Raw genomic sequence first — 20,041 nt, 5'->3', positions numbered from 1 at the left:
AGAGAAATTGTGCATTAACATGCTCAGTAAGAGGAGGTTATTTTTGCTTTGGTGTAATAATGGATGTCACTCTATAAGGGTATGGGAAGTCATGATTTCAACTCAGAAATCATATCTTAGTGCTATGATGTGTAGTTGGATTGTGGATATTATTTGTTTTTCTGTACTTTTGTAAAGATGCATCTGATGTAAACATTTTTGTATTGAGGTATGTATTAAGTATTAAAAAGACAAAAACACATGAGCAGCTGTATTTAGTAGAACCATTTGGATTGGAATGTATGTTAATGATCACACTTCATAATTTGTGGATTATTAAATTTTGTGTAAATCGATGAAACTTTCAGAATCAAAGAGTTGGTGTAGTCTTTACACGGTTCCTACTCCAAGGAGTCATTACTTGTTACGATTAGGGAGAAATGACTGGAGGTATAATACAACCACCATAGCAACTGGAGTGCCTGATTTTTACATGTTTGAATCACCCTGGGAAATTGCAGTCGTAAGCAGCAGCAGCTGTTAGTGTTGCTTAGCAACACAAATTCAATGTCACATTACCCTGGAAATACACTTCCAAGATGTTTTGGTAAGCATACAGTGTACTTTGCTTGGTGTAAGTGACAAGGTTGAAATGCCAATGCAGTGCCGTAATGAACTGTTGTCCAGTTTCTGTTCAGCTTTTAATTTGTGTGAAGAAATTTTGCATAAGCCGTGGAAGACTTGACCTTGCTACTGTTTAACAATTTTTTCTGGAGGTTCTAGTAAACAAGCTCTCTGAAAGTGTCTATCAACCTTTACACAATCTCAACTCTCCCCACAAAAAGGGAAACATCAACAGGAACAAGAACAAATTTCTGTTAATATTTCAGGAAAACAAAAATTAGAAACACAGGATTCACACAATTAAGGTACTGGTGCCAAACTTGCGTGCAAGGGAGGAGCATTGCAATGTATGTGATGGCACAAATTTACTGAAAATGTTATGTGACAATAATGTGCTATCATGATCTAAACAGACATGCTAATGTGAATGTTTTTGATTCTTTCAAAGATATCAGGTATTCCTAAAATATATTGAATTGTGTTGCACTTTTGTAGTGCAAATGCCCATCACACATGACTGCCAAATGCCAAGGTCCATCTGGTATGGGAGATGGCTGTGGCGTTTTCTACCTCTTTTTCCAGTATGATTAATGTGAATAGTATACTCTTGGTAGTATATGTAGGGCATACGTGCATAATTCATGTAACAGTCAGAAAGTTATGATTGTAGATAAATGACTTTTGCATTCTGGCAGCTCCTTCATATTTTGTCCTTTTTCACATTTTAAAGTGGAAACAAAGATTATTTGATAAACACAAATAACCAAATTATCAAAGCAGGTTATGCTTAATAAATCACCCAAATTACTGATAAATCTTCAATCTTTTTGATGCACAAGAATTGTTAAGTCCAAACGTGGTAGGATTCTACATGTCTGTCTTTGTATTTGATTTAAAAGACAGGACTAAATGAATTCTGATTAGAATAGATTGTAAATGTAAGTTTATCTTGAAAGAATACATGTTTTTGCTTTCACTGTTGTATCTGTAAGAATTGAATAGAAAATTCATTGAAACTAATGATCTCTTGACTTGACGGGTACCCTGTACATAATGATGTCTTTGCTATGATGTACGTACTTGTATTTCTTGTGCTAAAGTTAGTAAAAGATGTTCTTCCCTGCTGTCTGACCCTCATTATTGTGAGGTTAAATTGAAAGGTGAAAATTGTGAGGTTAAAGTGAAAGGCAAATTATTAGTCAGCACACCTGTATGGTTAAACATGCAAAGTCGAGGAACAAAAATAAGTGTAGTCTCCACTCCATGTGATGTGTGTGTGTGTGTGTGTGTTCTTGTGGGTTTGTTTGTTTGTACTGTAATACCATTTGACTAATTGTCTTATGTATTGATATAATTGAATGGAATTGAACAATGTTATTACTGAAAAAATGTGTGTTGAAAGAGGCAGTCGTGTATGTGTAAAAAGTGTGGAGGAACGTATGTTGAGGCAAACAAACAAATCCGCCACGTGATGTCAGATATGCGGCGGCGCTATTTCAAGCATCGTATGTTGTTATTCATCGCATCGATCAGTAAAAGCAAAGATGATTTTTTATTGTGTATTATTACTGCTCCTTCTTGTCATGCTCTTTGTATTATGGTAAACGTTGTAAGACAAAACTGGTATCAGGGGGACTGAAAAAAAAAAGTTATACGGGTAAAAACATTAGATGTCAAAGAAGAAAAAATACAAAAACAAAACACTGCTTGTCTTCTCATCTGTAATCGCTTTGATGTTTGTATGATGTAATCTGTACAATGTATTGTTCTGAACCAGAGAAATAAATGTTGTTTAGTGGTGGAATGAATACAAACCAAAGAAACTGTGTATTGTTGTTGTTTTGTACGCTGTACTTACGTTTAATATTTCATTTTTCCCGTCGGGATTTGTGAAAGTAATAATACTGTATAGTGTGTCTACACACACACACACACACACACACACACACACACACACACACACACACACACACACACACATACACTCACACACACATACACTCACACTTCTTTTGTTTTTATCAATCTTTTATTTTTCTTTATTTTCATAAAAACAATATGCAAATTAGTTAATTACACAAATAATACAAATTTCATTGTGACAACATAAATTCCACGTTGTCAGTATTACGAATGAAAATGAAAGAATTTCGTATATAAAAAAGGATAAAGAAAAGGCAAACACATCAAACGGAAGGGAACAAGGAACCCAACACCCCCACACAGACACGCACACATGTACACACACATACGCACACACAAATTCTCACAGATATAACACACGAATTCCCCTTGAGCAAGTTTTCTCAACCTAAAAAAATAATGTTAAAGACGCAAACTGCAGCTGTAATTTACAAGCACTCGGAATAAAATACCTCGTGTGAAGGGAAAGTTGACACTTCGTTTGGCCGCATAGCAGGAAAGGGCTCGTGATTTTTAGTCTTGAAATGACCTTTGATTCTAGATGAAGTAACTATTTCATTTCAATTCATTTTGTATCTCTATGTAATATTAAATGATAAATGAGTAATTGAGTGAACATCCCTTTCTTGAAGTGACGAGTGAAAGTGGAAGTTTCATTCGCTGTAGGGTGACTTTTGAACGAGAATATCACCTATCACTATCATCACGTTCATGATTATAAAAAACAACAAAAAACTGTCAACCTTACCACCATGTATATTATGAAGAGTTTTTATTGCAAAATGGACTAGGCGCCATTTTTAAATATTTAAGTAAGTCCATCATCAGATAGAGCAAAATAAACCCTTTCCAGTAACACCTCACTTGTGACATAACAAGGAATATTCTAGAAGATACATGTACGATTATAAACATCCTGTATTTTCTTATCATTTTCTTTGTTTTTTAGCAGTTTTAAAGACGAATGTGCAAGAAGAAAGGATTTTCCTCTTTTCGCGATATAACTCTTCAGAAACAAATATTCTCTCTCTCTCTCTCATATATATATATATATATATATATATATATATATATACACTGTATATATATGTATACATTGTATATATATATATTATGTATATATATTATGTTCTCTCTCAAACGATGCTGTAGTGTCGTCTTTGCAGACAGGACAACAAGAATTTTTTTATTTGATTTATAACAGCAAAATATCAAATCACAATATTAAAGTTATTGCAACCTGAGTACAAAACTAATGCAGAGATGAAAAAGGACAGAAAATCTGGGCACTGAAAAGTAGGATATTCACATCGCTTAATCTCATAACAGCAAAGTTTCTAATGTAACAGCAATGTCCGCAATTTAAACATTGTGAAGAGCGCCCTCTTTTGGAAGCGACGGCCTTCCCGGACGCGTTTTTTTTTTAAAGACGGCACAGATTGGGGTATGGCGCGTGTTAAACCTATGGGAAAAACGTTGGGTTAGGGTTTTTGGTTATGGTTAGGGTTAGGGTTAGGGTTAGGGTTGGGGTTAGGATTAGGGTTGGGGTTAGGGTTAGGGTTTGATGGTTAGGGTTAGGATTAGGATTAGGGTTAGGCTTAGGGATAGGGTCCCCGATAGATTTTTAGTTTCCCCAATCTGTGCCGTCTAAAAAAAAACACGCTTCCCGGACCTCTCGGAGAAATGAAACCTCGGCGACCACTCTTCTTGCATTCTCCGTGACCTACGCAGAATATGTGCGGTTTTGGTACTGTATACTATGTCAGGAGGTACATTAATTCTCATAATCAAAAAATAAAACAAACAAAACAAAACAAAACATGGCAATCAGAATCGCGTCTTTTTGATTTATCATTCTCACTTAAAAGAAAGAAAAAAAAAAAAAGAAAGGATCGAAACTTAGGTCGCGATCATTTGCAAAGAGCTTTATGTGATACACTGAATGAGGACAAAGATAACTCTATTCAAGTCTATCATGGAATAAGGTCGCATGAACAACAACGTCCATCCATCGGCAGCGAAAACTGACATTTGTTAAGAGATTATACTGCGTTTATTTCATCTGACTTTCGGCCGGATACTTTGCTAATTGTGGCTACTGTGCGATTTGGCAACAAACATGCACAGGGAAAGGGAGGATTTATTACTTAAATGGATCTATTCTATGAAAGCAGTTAAATGAACAAAACTTAAACTCAGTGTTGCTTTCCTGAGCGATCAGCTCTGAACGCTCGGCGATTCCAGAAGCACGTTTGCATTCAGAAGTGTGTAAACCGTCAAGAAATGGTAGAAAAGGTAAAGCTCTACTTGAAGTAGTAATATATGCTCATGACATTGGAAGAGTGCTAATGAAAAACTAGAAATAGAATTTTGAATAAAATTTGCCACAATACAGTATATTTGAAATAAAATAATATTATGATTTTTTTTAATACAATATATCTTAAAATATTTCTTGTTATATAACGAATGCATTGATATCATTGGAAAGATTTGTTTTTTTTTTCTCTACTGATGATGACCTTCTAATACTTAAAATTTGTCTTATCTTTTTTTTTTTTTGTATACGAAATCTTCAGTTATAACACGTACGTACTCTTCATGTATAAGCCTCTCGTTCAGTGCCATGTATAATTGACTGCCTATGCGATATGTGACACAGATTCCCTACCTTTGTGGCATTTCATTCGTTTTCATTATCTCAGCAACTCAGGAACCTCTAATCACCCTTTTTTTTAAAGTGTCAGAAACGAGAATGATAAAAGAAGTGCGTTTGTATCTGTAAAAATGCACCCGTATGGACCTATCGCCGAAGCGAGCCTATAGATAATGCCATGCGCACAATATTACGACAATAGGTATTGCAAAATACCCTGCAGCAAACTGGATAAACTGTATTCAGTCTTTCTGGGATCGGAAAAGTTATTCCTCCTTCTTAATTATACTTATTCTGCTTTGTTTCGATTACACTTTAATCATTCTCTGGTTACCATACTGTCATTGAAGGCAACAAAGGTAACTGACTTGTAAAGGACTTTATTCAATATTGGAGCCGAGTTAGGTTCTATTTTTCTGGTCTGTTTGAAGCTGATAAAGTGCTGGTAAGTTCGTAATTGGCGCCTTATTTGCCATTTACCCTTCCGGTCTTCAATAATTGGCCATCCCTGTGTACAACGAAACACACCGGAGTGCTCTAGGCGGATGTTATAGGCCCTACACATATGGGGATAAGCAATGCCGGGATGAACCAGGAGTTATTGTTCTCGTTGTTTTGTTTTGTCTTGTCTTGCTTTTTCATGGAAAAAGCGAAACGTGGAGATTTGTTCGTGAAAGCTAGTTACCTGTTACTGAAGATATAAGACACGACTATACATAAAGCAGACTAAAAATTAGGTAATAGATTAATTGCTTGGGAACGCAGCGAACTCCAAAGTGCGAGACGAATGTTAGACAAGTTGCTATCAGGATTACCCCAAACATATTTTTTTTTTGCGCATTTATTCATCGATTCAGTTGTTAGAGTACGGAATGCTGTAGCAAAAACACTTATGAAGCTATATATAAGATAATAACCTACCAAGGAACCGAAGGACTATCCAAATTATCGCCGCTTTCAAAGCGTAACTTTAGGCAAGGCCGAGCGTCTCTGATCCGCGTGGTTTCAAATGGAAATTCAACATGGGACTGCTTGTAATTATCACATTGATCCCCATGCCCGACTCCTTCATACATTTATTATGTAAATATGAATACTTTTATTATGAAAATAAAAGATGTGCATGTATGTTTGAGAGAGAAGATACACGGGTACGCTCATAGAAACTATTATGCATAGACACACTTATGCATCATACAGTATCTATTTATCTTCACTCTGCTGCTTAAATCTTTGCTCTCAAATTTCATGCGATTTCAAATAAACATTTTACTTTGACCGGTATATTTTTATCATCATTATGATTATCATTATTTGAAACCATAGTCATTAAAGTTGATTTATAATTATGTTGTTTCTTTTGTTAATTGCATAAAGCGCTTCGAAACATTTTGGTCGAAAGTGCTGTAGGCCTATAGGTATTTCATATCCTTATTATTATCACTATTGATATATGGCGTGAATCAGGGTGAGCGTTGGTATTATAGTGCCAAAGGACTATAATAGTGTAACATGGTGCTGGCGAAGGTTAATTACGCCGTAGCCTTGACTAGCAAGGAGTAAAATGAAGTATTTACGCGTGAATGGAAACAGGCTGAATGTTACGCTAAACGGATTTTACGGCATTGTATTCAACGGGGGATTATCGTTGAATGGCTTCGCCTCTGAGTACGCAAGAAGGCACAGTTAAGTGACTTCTGAAGAACAAGGTTCAGTTGCTAATCCGCGTATCATGATCGGCCTAATCAGATGGTGGGGAGCAACCTTGTCCACAGAGGATCAGCCTGCGTTTTCATTGATTAAGCTGATTAAAGTCAAGCTTGGGATTATTCAGCTATCTAGCGTATAAAGAGTAAAGAGTTCGCGACCTTTTACCAGTGTTCATGATACAGTTGAATTCACCGTGTAGAATCTTCCGGGGGAAAAGTTTCGATGACATGAAACAAACTTAAGTTCACTGTATATTATACTTAAAACCTAATCTGGTAAGGATACGCTGTCACAATCCAACAAGAAATGGAACAATTGTGTTACTTTTACCACACCGTCACACTCGTTTTTCCTAAGCTTTGTCCCATATTGAGTCCAACTTGATCCCTACAGAACATCGCTGAACTTTTTAATAGGGTGACCCAAGTTAGATTGATTTGTTAGTACCATATAAAGACAACCTAAAGTGATCTAAAATCTTTGCTCCATTAAAATGGCGTCGGGACCGAACAGTAGACAGAACAGGCGCCGCGCAGTGCCAGTTACGCACAGCGACAGTAGGGACTGTACAGTACTGGTTGAGGTGAGGATTCAGGTTTGTAACATTCCTAAGTGAGATAATGAGAAACCTCTCATGAATATGAGAGAGCATGTAGTTTTAAGAAGGATTCAAAGTTTATTTGATGAAAATTGGTTTTCAAATGGCTGAGATATCCAAAAAAGTGATAATAATAAAAGGCGACAGGCCACACCTTTTATTAGGATCTCTTTGTTTTGTTTCACCTTGTTTTTGGATATCTCAACCATTCCAAAACATATTTTCATCAAATAAACTTTTGATACCTCTTCGAATTGCATGCTCTTTGACATCTCATAGAGTGGTTTCTGAATATCTCGCAAATAAAAGCTAAATCCTTACCTCAACCAGAACTGTACACCCCCTTTAAGAACCAATACACTTTTTTTTCTACTACTATACTCGGTATTATAACGACGCGATCGTTCCCATCTTCAGAGGAATGAAAGTATCCTTCCAAGAAACAAATCTCCCCTCCTGGATGCAATATTTTTTATGACAACTTTCTAGATATAGGCCTCTGATATCGGCTGATATATTCTGGTAGATTTTCAGTACAGAGAGACTCGAGGCGGTCGGGAAAGAGAGGGAAACCGGGTAGATTATGAGAGCTGTTCGACGTTTCGACGCCGTCACTTGTTTAAGGAAATTCCATTTTGATGTCATGTTGCTTTGAACGAAAACAGCGAAATCAGAAAAGAATATCAGTGAAAATTTAGGGGGGGGGGAATAGACGCACAAAGAAGTACTGAACTGTAACTGAGTGCAAGACAAATCAAAAATTCTGTGTGACATGGATGTTGCTGAGCAAACCTCCAGTCCGTTTGCACACAAATGTTACACATTTTCATATTTCGCACGAGAAAAAAAAACCAACCAAACTCTTCAAAACTCTAACTCAAATAAATATACAATATGTATTCATATATATATTTATTTGAATGCATGACTCCATATGTTTGGAAAATTATTGGTTACGTTGCACTTACTTTGTAAAACGAAAAACAGAAATCAAATCAAATCAAATCAAATCAAATACCAGGATGGACTTTGCCCTTGATAATATCAAATTCCTTTAGTGAAGGTCCTTGATAATGCCCTTACATGAAAACATTCTGGCAAATTTTGTGATGATTCATCACGGATTCTTCATCTAGTCCTAACTGGCACTTTTGTGTGTTTTTTTTTTTCCTTTCTGGTTCTCACTACTTTTGTTGAACATGACCTTCTGTTTAGGGAAAAGTATATCTCTGTGACCACAGCTAAATCGGAGATGAAGAGCATATTTGAAAAGCATATTGAATGCATTGTAGCATATTTGACGAGCATATTTGAATACATTGTAGCATATTTGAAGAGCATAATATATTATTTGAATAAATTGTAGCATATTTGAAGAGCGTAATATATTATTTGAATAAATTGTAGCATATTTGAAGAGCATGTTTGAATACATTGTAGCATATTTGAAGAGCATCTCATGAGCATTGCCTGAATTGATTTATGCTCTATCCTGATTATTCTGACCTCTTTTTTTTCTTTTTTTCTTTAAGAGTACAAACCTTTGTGGCAGTGTGTTGTTCAGGAATTGTGCAATTTAAAACTAAAAACTGTCAGAACAGAATTAGGGAAGCGACCAATAGCATACAGCTGTATTCAGGTGTTAAAATATGGAACAATCTTTCAACTGATTTACGTTATACATCCTCTCGTAAAAAAAAATTGTAAAGTCTTCAAAAAGATTTTGGAAGAATACATATAATTGGACTAAATTTGTTTATTTTGTAATCCACAAAGCAAAAACTTCAATTCTAGTAATATAAGTAATGTAAGTACACTTATCAATTTCAAAATGTTAATCTTGTACATAGTGTAAATACACTTGTTTATAATGTAAATAATTTTCTTGTTGAATTTATATATTCTTCTTCTGTATTCAAGGGCCAACATCCACTAGCGTTGCTATTTGTTGGACCCTTTTACCAAATTTGTAAATATGTTTGTACTTTCATATTCATATTGTTGATAAGTTTGATTCTATACTTTCATGTCTTGTATTCCTGTTAATTGTATTATTATTATTGTATCCTCAATGATTGTATAAACTATCTGTGATTGTAAACTTGAACTTAAAATTTGGTAATAAATCATTCATTTTTAATCAATTAATTCAGATTCTAAGAACTTAAACATGTAGATAAGATGAGCGGGATGTAAACGCCGTGCATTTCGACTCTGTTACTGTTTCCATTATTTTGATGATTAGATATCGTTTATCCAAATATAATAGGGACCACAGTCAAGTCCCGTCAGAAAAAAAAAAAAAAACTGTGAAAAGAAACACCTCTATATAACATACTTCATTTCTTCACAAATCCAAGCATCAAAGCAAAATAAAAAATCCTATAGGTTACTACCTACCTAGTAGGTACAAGGAAAAAGAAATTACACTGGACCATTCTACAACACAATTGACAAGGACACAAATATATATATATATATATATATATATATATATATATATATATATGTATATATATATATATATATATACATTTACAAACGAACATAATACATTTGATCAGCTGTTTCAGGACAAAAATAAAAAAATAAGATTATTTCAACACACATTTAACCTAACACCAAAAAATCTCTAATCATTCATTCAATTATACACAGCTACCAAAATACACTACCAATTCATTTCATTACATGCACCCAACATAATCTTATTACACTTCTTCATTATACATATTAGAGTATGGAATATATCTTGAAATATTATATAGATGAGAGATATACATTCATTCTCAGTCGGGTAATCTAAACAAATTCAATTTAAAACATGAACAGAAAAAAGGAACAGAACAAACTATGGGTGAATTGGGTCTATACTTGTCGGTAGCATCTACCTAATCGGGTATTGTTTGCATTGTTTACCATTTGCAGATGAAACAAAAAACCCAGCTTTAGTGCTTCAAAATAGTTCTAAAATGTGAGTTAGAGATAGAAACAGCCAATATAAAAACGTTGATCAGTATGATAAAGTGTGAACAATAGTTTTAATAAAATTTCCAGAATAAACCGTCCACAGTTATTATCTACTGAGAAAAATAGTGATATCTAGTAATGGTTTATTGAAAAAATCTAGTTATGATTTATTGAGAAAAATGGTGATATCTCCTTATCAGGCTTTATTGCGAAATTGCTTTATAGCAGAATGTATTGTGATACAACTGACCTATACACGTATGCATCAAATGTGATAACTCGAACATTTGTATCACTGCTCCCAATGGTAAACAGTACCTTTAATCGGGTCCTCTGCGTATCATTGTACACGTATTGTGCTATGAGTAAACAAACAGCGATTCCGATGCGTATTGTTTACCGGCTAATCGGGTATATCGCCATTTCCGTTGAAGGGTATTAACAACACGTCCAACAAGAGTATACCGCTAACGCCAAACTTACGTTGTGACTCCTTGGTTTTTGTAGATTTTTTGTCCACTACAAGACATTCCTGGGCACCATTTGCTTGCGTTTCCCTTTGGCCCCCCCCCCCTTTTTTTTTGGTGTATTTTTAATTTTTTTTTTGTATTTTCATTTTGGAGCTGTGGAAGCCAAACTATATTCCGTAAGGCGTCACAGATTTTATTTGTTGATAACATTCCCCATCCTGTGTTTAGCAATAGAGCACGGTCCGTACACGAGTTGCCTAGGTAACGCAACATTCCACAGTAGGGTCAATATTTGACTGAAAACATCAAGTTATAATTTCCGCAGCTTGAATTCCGAAGTTCCCGTACCGAATGTGAGGCTGTTTGCGTCATGATTTGTGCAAAGTTTGTCTCGCACTCAACATCGGCCTTCACGACGCATTAATCACACGCAGGAATGTTGGCGCGTTTGATGCGTTTAGGCAATGATCGCCCTTTCGAGTAAATCACAAGGAAGCTGTGAGAAAAAACAAAACAAAACAAAACAAAACGCCGAGGTCAGCATACAATAATATTGATTGTCCGGCTAATACATTTGAGACGTTTACAGTAGCAGGGCTCAGCTTTACATTTTGGCAGCTTTACATTTTGGGAGCTTAAAAGAAAAGGAATATGTGAAACTATGCTGACTGATACACCAGACTCTCTTGGTGATAAAACAAATCATTTTATCAAAGTGTTGTGCAATGTACGCGTGGAATAGATTAAAAAGTGACTTTACCAAAGCACACTCTGTAAAAAGATTTTGTAAAATAGAACAACGGGGTAGCTATATCGAAAGGAAATGGCATGTCGTTTTACCAGGGAGGTGGATTTCACCTCCCTTGTTTTACTAAATACCTGTCTACAGGTTTCAAAAATTGATACACAGCTCATCTGATTGATAGGGAACATTCAATAATACAAAAGTTCTCGAAGTTATGCTGCCACTATAATTATTGTACATTTATGATCAAAGTAATCATGCTGATAACACGCTTAACGAAGTTTATTCAGACACTGTCTTGTGGAGAAAAAAAAAACAAGTTAAGCATAACACATCAATCAGAGAATTTAACGTTTTGTTCAGCATTAAACATCAATAATTTAACATCAATTTCATGCCCTAATTTTGCAAAAATATCACAAACAGTGGTAGGATGTTTGACAATGTCTCTCCACTTTTTCAAACAGGGAACATTTAAAACACTGCCCGAAGTGGAGACAGCAGTATTTGGGCTACATGAATTACCAAAGATTTTGATATAAACAAAAAGTAATGAAATTATACTGGGCTAAGATATTCTTCATCATTTGCGCAACATTTCCAAACACAAACTATTCATAGGGGATGACTAAAACAAGAAGGTAAATTAGACTTGAGTCATGCGTAAGTTCCCAAATCATGCGTTACTTTACGCACAACTTACAATTCTGTTTCACAAAGCTCTCAGTCATGCGTAAGTCCTGTGTGGGAGTCACAGTCATGCGTAACTATATGCGTGATCTACAACCATGCGTTAAGTTTAAGTTGGTCTTAGGCTATGTAAGAAAAGCGAAGTTTCACTACTACAGACAAAAAAAAAAGACGTCAACTGTAGATTGCTATTTTCCTGTTGTTTGCAGTAATGGGCAGATGGATGTATAGATTGACCTATATTCCCACCATGATCTAAGTGATCTATATACTGCGCTAAGATTGACGTCGGCGACTGTTGTTGTTGTTGTTATTAAGTTTCGTGGCGTACAATTCGTGTGCCGAATATTGACGCCATCTATACGTGCGGGTCTCTGTATCTTTTTGTCTTTCGTTGTTGTTACCGTACTTTTCATGAGGGGTCCCAGGTCCGGCGTCAGTGGAACGTTTCTCCCACTTCATTCTTTTTTGTTCTGGGTTGCATCATCTGGACAATCCGGCTTTGTGCTTTGAGCAGATTTCTCAGGCATATAGTCCACTCCGATGCGTGAGAGGTATTTACTGTGCCAGAACCTGTTATTGACGCCTCTAAATCCGATATATCGATGAAAACGATAGGTTAAAAGGGGAAAAAGGAGAAATTGAGAGGAAAAAGACATATAGTAATAATAATAATAATAATGATAATAATAATAATAATAATAATAATAATAATAATAATAATAATAATAATAATAATAATAATAATAATACGGTCTTATTTATCCAGGGTAACCTCTTCAGTGTTGCCACTGCTCTACCAGAGGGCCCTGCCATTATCATTACCCCAGCGTTACCAGGTACCCATTTATACACCTGGGTTGAGAGGGACATTTTGGGTATAACGTCTTGTCCAAGGACGTCAGCGCTGGGCTGGATTCGAACTCGGGTCCTCCGATCGGGAGTTGGGAGTCTTATCCACTATGCCACAGCGCCCTCAAAACAAACAAACAAAACTAATGAAACAGAAAAATACAGCATAGCAGAAACATTACGGGTTGACAACGGACGTGGAATAAGAGCTGTTCTCATGAAACAGAATAAACAATGCACGTTATGTTAAAGCGGTCATGTAGCTAAAATAAAATGGAACTATTACAAAACGAAAGGAAGGGCACACTGTGAGGAGAATAAATAGGTTAGGTGGGAAATGCAACAAACAGAAATAGAAACAGAAATATAACATAACCAACAAACAGAAACTTAACATAACGGACCTCGGCGAAGATCGTCCCTGCTTTAAAGCAGGGACGATGGAGGGGGGGGGGGGTATGTCCACGAGGGTCAATGGCATCCTCACCCCCCCCCCCCCCTTTCTCCCTGCTTAGTGCGATCTTGTGCAACAGGCCTAGGATAAGCCTCTCTAATTGCTCTTATCAAACACACAAGTGATTTCAAGTTAGGTACTAGCTAGGGCTTACGTATAATAGGCCCTACATGCGACAGTAGTAAACAACTGCTTTGAATTGAGCTCCACACACAGACTGTCAAAATCGTCGATCTCCAACACAAAAATGTTCTCTTAACACCACCCTTGACTTCCGCGATGAAAAAGTAATGGCGTTTGGTAGGATTCAATACGATATAAGGTGTGGTCACGACTGCTTAGTTTTAGACACATAACGGGGAAAACGGATTAAAGTGTCACAACTTTCACTCCTCCAAAATACAACGATCTTGATTTTTTTTTCTCCCAAGTTCAGATTATGCAGCAATGTCTAGAGTATTCGTTTGCGTTCCACGGGCGACCACTACATTCGTATATAGACTATTCACGTACCATGGAGTGCTAGACGGTTGTAGCTACAAGAACGTATGCTTGCAACTTGCATCTATTATTGACGTCAAAATGTGAATCTCGCACATATTATAGCAACACCAACACCGAACTTAAATGACCAATATGATAATCCATAGGTGAGGCTACTAGTGTTAGCCAGTGGGGGAAAAAGCACGCAAATTGCAACACATATGCGGAATACCGGGCCCAACGCTAACCACTGGAAACATGTTACAATTTTTAGGTCAGCTTGCCAACACCGAGTGATTTCAAGTTTTTATCGCCGATGCTAGTGACAGTGTTGCGATGGCAGGTACGCTAGCACAACCACTTAACTTTAAATCACCCACTTTTGTAATTGCTTTGTTGCAATTAGTATTGTTGTCTTTGACACCCACTGAAACATTTCGAAGCTACGTATTTTTTAATCATCAACTTATTTAAATCACAATAAACGGTCACTTCCTTCATGTAGGCTTGTCAGATATTTTTAATCAATAAGAAACTAATAGGCTTCTCTATAGCTGAAAGGCACTGTTTATCATTGGGAGCAGTTATTGAGACTATGTTCGAGACCTTAAATTTGATGCATATAATTATGTAGGTCAGTTGTATCACAAAACATCCAACCATTTTTTTTTAAGAATTCGTAATAAAGCCTAAAACAAGGAGATATCACTATTTCCCCCAATAAACCATAACTTTATACGGTTTAGTATAGAAACATTTCTAAAGTTTTTTTTTCACATTTTGTAGGTTTAACTATACTTAACATCGATTATACTGATTCAAATTTTTACATTGGTCGTTTCTATCCCTATAACTCACACTTTAGAACTATTTTGAAGCTCTAAAGCTGGATTTTTGTTTCATCAGCAAATGGTAGATAGTGCCTTTGAAATCAATCAAACAGATATTTCTACATTACTACATTATTTTGTCTATTCTTTCCTGGATTGTACAATAGATTATATCAGCAGCCGAAGCAACAACAATGCAATGAACGGTGGTCATTGTGGTGTAAACTATGAGGATAATTGGTCATAGGGATGCAAAATTTAGATACTGCAAGACATGACAATGAACTACTGAAATATGGCTCCATCCCATTTTAAATGATTTTCCATTAAACGCAATCCTTTATACAAAAAAGGAATTGACAAGATATCGTTGATGTGAGAAAAGAAGAAAGAAAGAAATCATGATTTATTTGGTACTGACCAACACCTCAGAAAGTGCATGTACTGCAATAGGAACGAAGGACAGCCGGATTAAGATGAGAGACACAAAAACAACACTATGCGGAACAAGGAAATCTAGAATCAGGGAAATGATGCACAATTGTACATGTATTGAAAAGAGAGGTGGACGAGTTGCCCAAGGAAAAGCTCATGTATACAAGTATACTATCAACGAATTTGATGAAAGGGTATAGCACAATGGAGTTAAAGGAGACCTTCAGATGTATTTTACACTTTTGCTTTGGAACATCTCTCTAAATTGCTTATGGTTTGGGTATACAGAATGTCTTAATATATAGTGACTGAGATTTGAGGGATAAGAATATTTTCTTTAAAAATCACAATGAACGAGGATGATGACGTTGTAGCTTCACTTAAGAATGCATGATCTGCTGCTCAAGAATGCAAAACAAAAGAAGAATGCATGCATAGATTCTACATAGTGAATTTGGTAGGCAAATTATATTGTAATGGAATTGCATTGTTACATGACTGGACTATGGGCCTTCACATGTCATCATCCTTGTGCAGTGTATTATGTTTTGGGTTTCTCAAAGAATATTGGTTAATGTGCTCAAGGAGCGCAATAAATTCCACAAATCTATATGATCTGGAATTATACAAGTTGTTTGAAGTGACCCTTTAAAAACTCCCTGCCCAGATGTACTAATCGACTTAGATAGACAGATTAAGATTAAGCAGACTGTAACGATGTAAGAAGTGCTTAAAGGTATTAGCCCACATTTGTAAACCTGCAGCAATTGGTCTCATAGTTAGCATGGAGTTTGGGTATGATTGCAGTAACACCTGTGCAAAATTTCGTTCCAATTAGTCCATTACTTTCATAAAAATAAATGAAAATGCACCGTAATCCGTATGCATGCGTATAACGCTCGGTAGCTCCTGTCCACGTACGTGTTACATGTACAATGTACGTAGCTATAGCCCGCGCTCGTAATTCGATTTTGGGTCGGGTTGACCCGGTTTGAAAATTGATTTTAAAACGATGATTTTCTCTCTTTTATCGAATGGTATAGACAAAGAGCGACAGGTGAGGTATGTTACTGTTATAGCTTGTACTTGAAGTCATATTGGACATGTTTTATGCAGTTTTGATTTTCGTGGGTTTGCAAATGTGGGCTAGTACCTTTAAGACTGCACAAAATGGAAGTTGAACGGAAATCTATGTTATTGATACAATAATATCTGCCACAATCGCATAGATTATGCAAAACAAATATAGAGTGGTTATGACGTGCAAGGACTCTCGATCGTTACATATTTCAGTAAATCTTCACTGTATTCTTCACTCATTTCTTGATGCGACCTGACCAAGGACGATTTATATCATTCACACTTTTCAAGAGGTGTAGCGAGTTAGCATTGTTGCGTGACTTATTAGCAAGGAGGAGAATTTAGACTCGATCAGGGTTTGACATAATGAGTTTCCGTTAAACAGTTACATTAACACAAGGAGGCTTAGGCGATGATATCATAGTCCGTAATTCAGTTAAACCCAATATTTCGTGAACACACGTGTAACATGAAAATTCGCAACTTTCCTAATTTCTATACATTTCTGTTATACTGCGTAATGATAACAGTGGCGTCCCCCACGTTCCTGTTTTACGATAAAAGTGCAATTCTAAAGTATATCTATTTTCAGATTTTCACACTGACCAACACCGACATTCTCACGTTGATTAAGTTTTCTTCAATGTGGGAGACTTACCAGAATGGTGCAGGGGTTAAGGACATATAGGAGGAGAAGAAGGTTGTGAAATTGAATCGAATTGTGTTTTATTCTGGTCGCATTCACATTACACAGCAGCTGAGGGGATGGAGTCACCAACTTAAAGCCCTTCGATCTGTTCGTGCACAATCCTTTTTAAATTATATCGATATTCAAACAGACTACCCCCCCCCAAAAAAAAAAGAACAAGAAATTAGGCGAAGAAGGAATCTTGGTTTTCTTAGTTTATGTCCCAGAAGAACAAGAAGGAGGAGGAGGAGGAGGAGGAGAAGAAGAAGAAGAAGGAGAAAAAAAAATGAGTGAAGTTTTGACTGCGACTGTTGTAGGTCAATGGAAACTTGTGCTGCTATGATGTCATCACCTGATCTAGTATGAACACGCGGCTCCAACTGATGTCACTGTATCTCAAAAACTTTGAAAATTAAAAAAGACAAAAATCTACAGTTTTCTGAATAAGCTTAGCGCATAATTTGGATGAACGCTCATCCATTTTGCTTGATTTCACTCTTTTCGATGTCATATGGCCCTGGCGACCTCACGCTTTAATCGCGTCATGCGTGAGGCCACACACCGTTCGTTACCCACGACCTCTTTAAGTTGCCAAGATGGCGTCTGCGAAAGCACAAAGGCTATTCATCCACGATAACTCTAATCACAGGCTATTATTCTCCTCCATTTTGTTGATTTGAGTTTCCATCGTCATGAGAAATATATCTTTTGATAGAAATAAAATACTTTCTTCTGGGAGGAGGAAGAGAGCAAATAGAGTTTACTTCGGGGTGTGTTAGAATTGCTTTTATCTTTTTTATTAATGGTTCTGACCTCGTGATAGCGCATTGTGTTGCTCTGCATTGATAGGCGTTGTCCTGTCTTTCCTTGTCATATTATGGGGGTGAATTTCCAACAATCAGCTTACTAGTCCTTCCCCTTTAAGTATTGGGAAATTCCCTGCTTATTATCCGTACACATGAGGACAGTTTAATGCGTAGACGTGTGTTCATAGTATTGTACTCTAATGTTTAAAGGGAAAGTCCAGACGATTTTCATTACATCGCATCAGGTTGTGCAAAAATCAATAGTGCCATGCATTTATTTGTGGAATTTATTGTGGTTTTTGAGCAAATAAACCAATATTCTGAAAAAAAAAATTGCTGAACAACTCTTCTGTATAGAATTTATGCACGCTTTGTTCTCTTTTTTTTTTCTGCTTCTTGAACTTCCAATCATAAAATTGTTATGTGCAGCTCCTCTGTCATCATTCCATTTCATTGTATTTTTTAATCAATTTTGAATATACGCATTCTTATTCCTTATCGCAATCACTATAAATTCTGTAACTCTGTACCCAGACTAACCTCTTTATAGATATTTAAGTGCTATAGCCTGAAGAAAAAAAATCATTCAGAAGTCTCCGTTAATGACACTAATATGTGCATTTCTCGATAGCTGTACACAGTATTCGCGAGTGAGTCCTGATCTTGCTGAAAAACATAAGGAAACTTACTCATGTACCAAATCAATACTGATTTCATGGGATTTTTTTTTTTTCATTAGTAATGGAATCAGCTTTCTGGAGTGTTGGTAATGACCATCGCATTGTTTTGATACATCTAATAACGCACAATTTTGACAAATATGTAAAACTAATATCACCTTACCATTTCAAGAAGAGCAGATTTAAACGCAGGGGGCTTTTGCAAGAGACGTATAGTCTATCGTATTAAGAGCCCTTCAGGTTTACCTACTGAATGCCATGGGGGAATTCATCCCCGTTTGCAGCCTTATAATTCTCTTAATATCTCGTCCTTGCTTTGGCTTTATATTCCTCAAAACGGTGCCTATCTGCCAATACAAAGTGTGAATTTTTCTCCTCTCTTCCTCTATAATATCCTAACAGCAGGCTCTTAATCCTTTCTCCTGTCCTTGAAAACAGTCTTTCGCATATTACTCGCCTGTAAACATCCGTTGTTAGTCACATGAATTTCCTCAATCTTTCCCAGGGACTTGGGGCTGGATTGAGGACTTTAGAAAATTCATCAACATTTCCATTGAACATTGATGAGATTATCAGAGAACACAATAGTTTTCTCAGCGAGAGATCGCGACAACGCCCATGAAAAGAATTCCGTATTGCACTCGCTGAATGGAAGGTGCGACGAATATGACACTGCGGTGAAAATGGCTCATGGATTACGTTGTTTTGTTTGTCGTCTTTGGTGGCATTTAAACTTTATCTTTTAAACTTCTCTCATCTTTCCTTATAGGGGAAAATGTACACTATAAGAAGAGAGAGAGAGAGAGAGAGAGAGAGAGGGGGGGGGGGGCAGAGAGAAATATGAAGAGTTTGATATAAAACGACTTAACTCTATATTTTCGTTAAGTTGAGCTATTTGCGATTAAACCTGCCAGAAAACAAAGAAGATAATAAAGATAGACGGGATATCTTTTATAATAACTTCAAGAATCATCTTCCTCCATATCTCGAAAGTGACTCAAGGTATCATCATGGAACTTAGTTAATATTTATGCATGTTTTATGTGACAGTGATTCTCTTGGGAACTTTAGGGTCATAAGGTCAAAGGTCAGGGGCCAAAGGCCAGGTTTAAATGCTAATATTTTACCATGTAACTGAAACTATTTCTCCATACCTATACTTTTCTCCAATTGAAAATTACTCAATGCATAAACTTATAAAAGGGTCAAAAGTCAAGTAAAAATCCTCAAAATCCCAAATACCTGCACTCCTCGACAATTTAGCCATTCATCCAATTAAAGCTATAGTTCAAGGAAAGTGAACATTCAGCACAACATGTTGTGACAAATCTCTCATTTTAATATTTTGGCAGTTATACGAGCGTATGT

This window comes from Diadema setosum, chromosome 22, assembly GCF_964275005.1.
Source record: "Diadema setosum chromosome 22, eeDiaSeto1, whole genome shotgun sequence".
NCBI classification, from domain to species: domain Eukaryota; kingdom Metazoa; phylum Echinodermata; class Echinoidea; order Diadematoida; family Diadematidae; genus Diadema; species Diadema setosum.
This window is presented reverse-complemented; position numbering follows the sequence as displayed.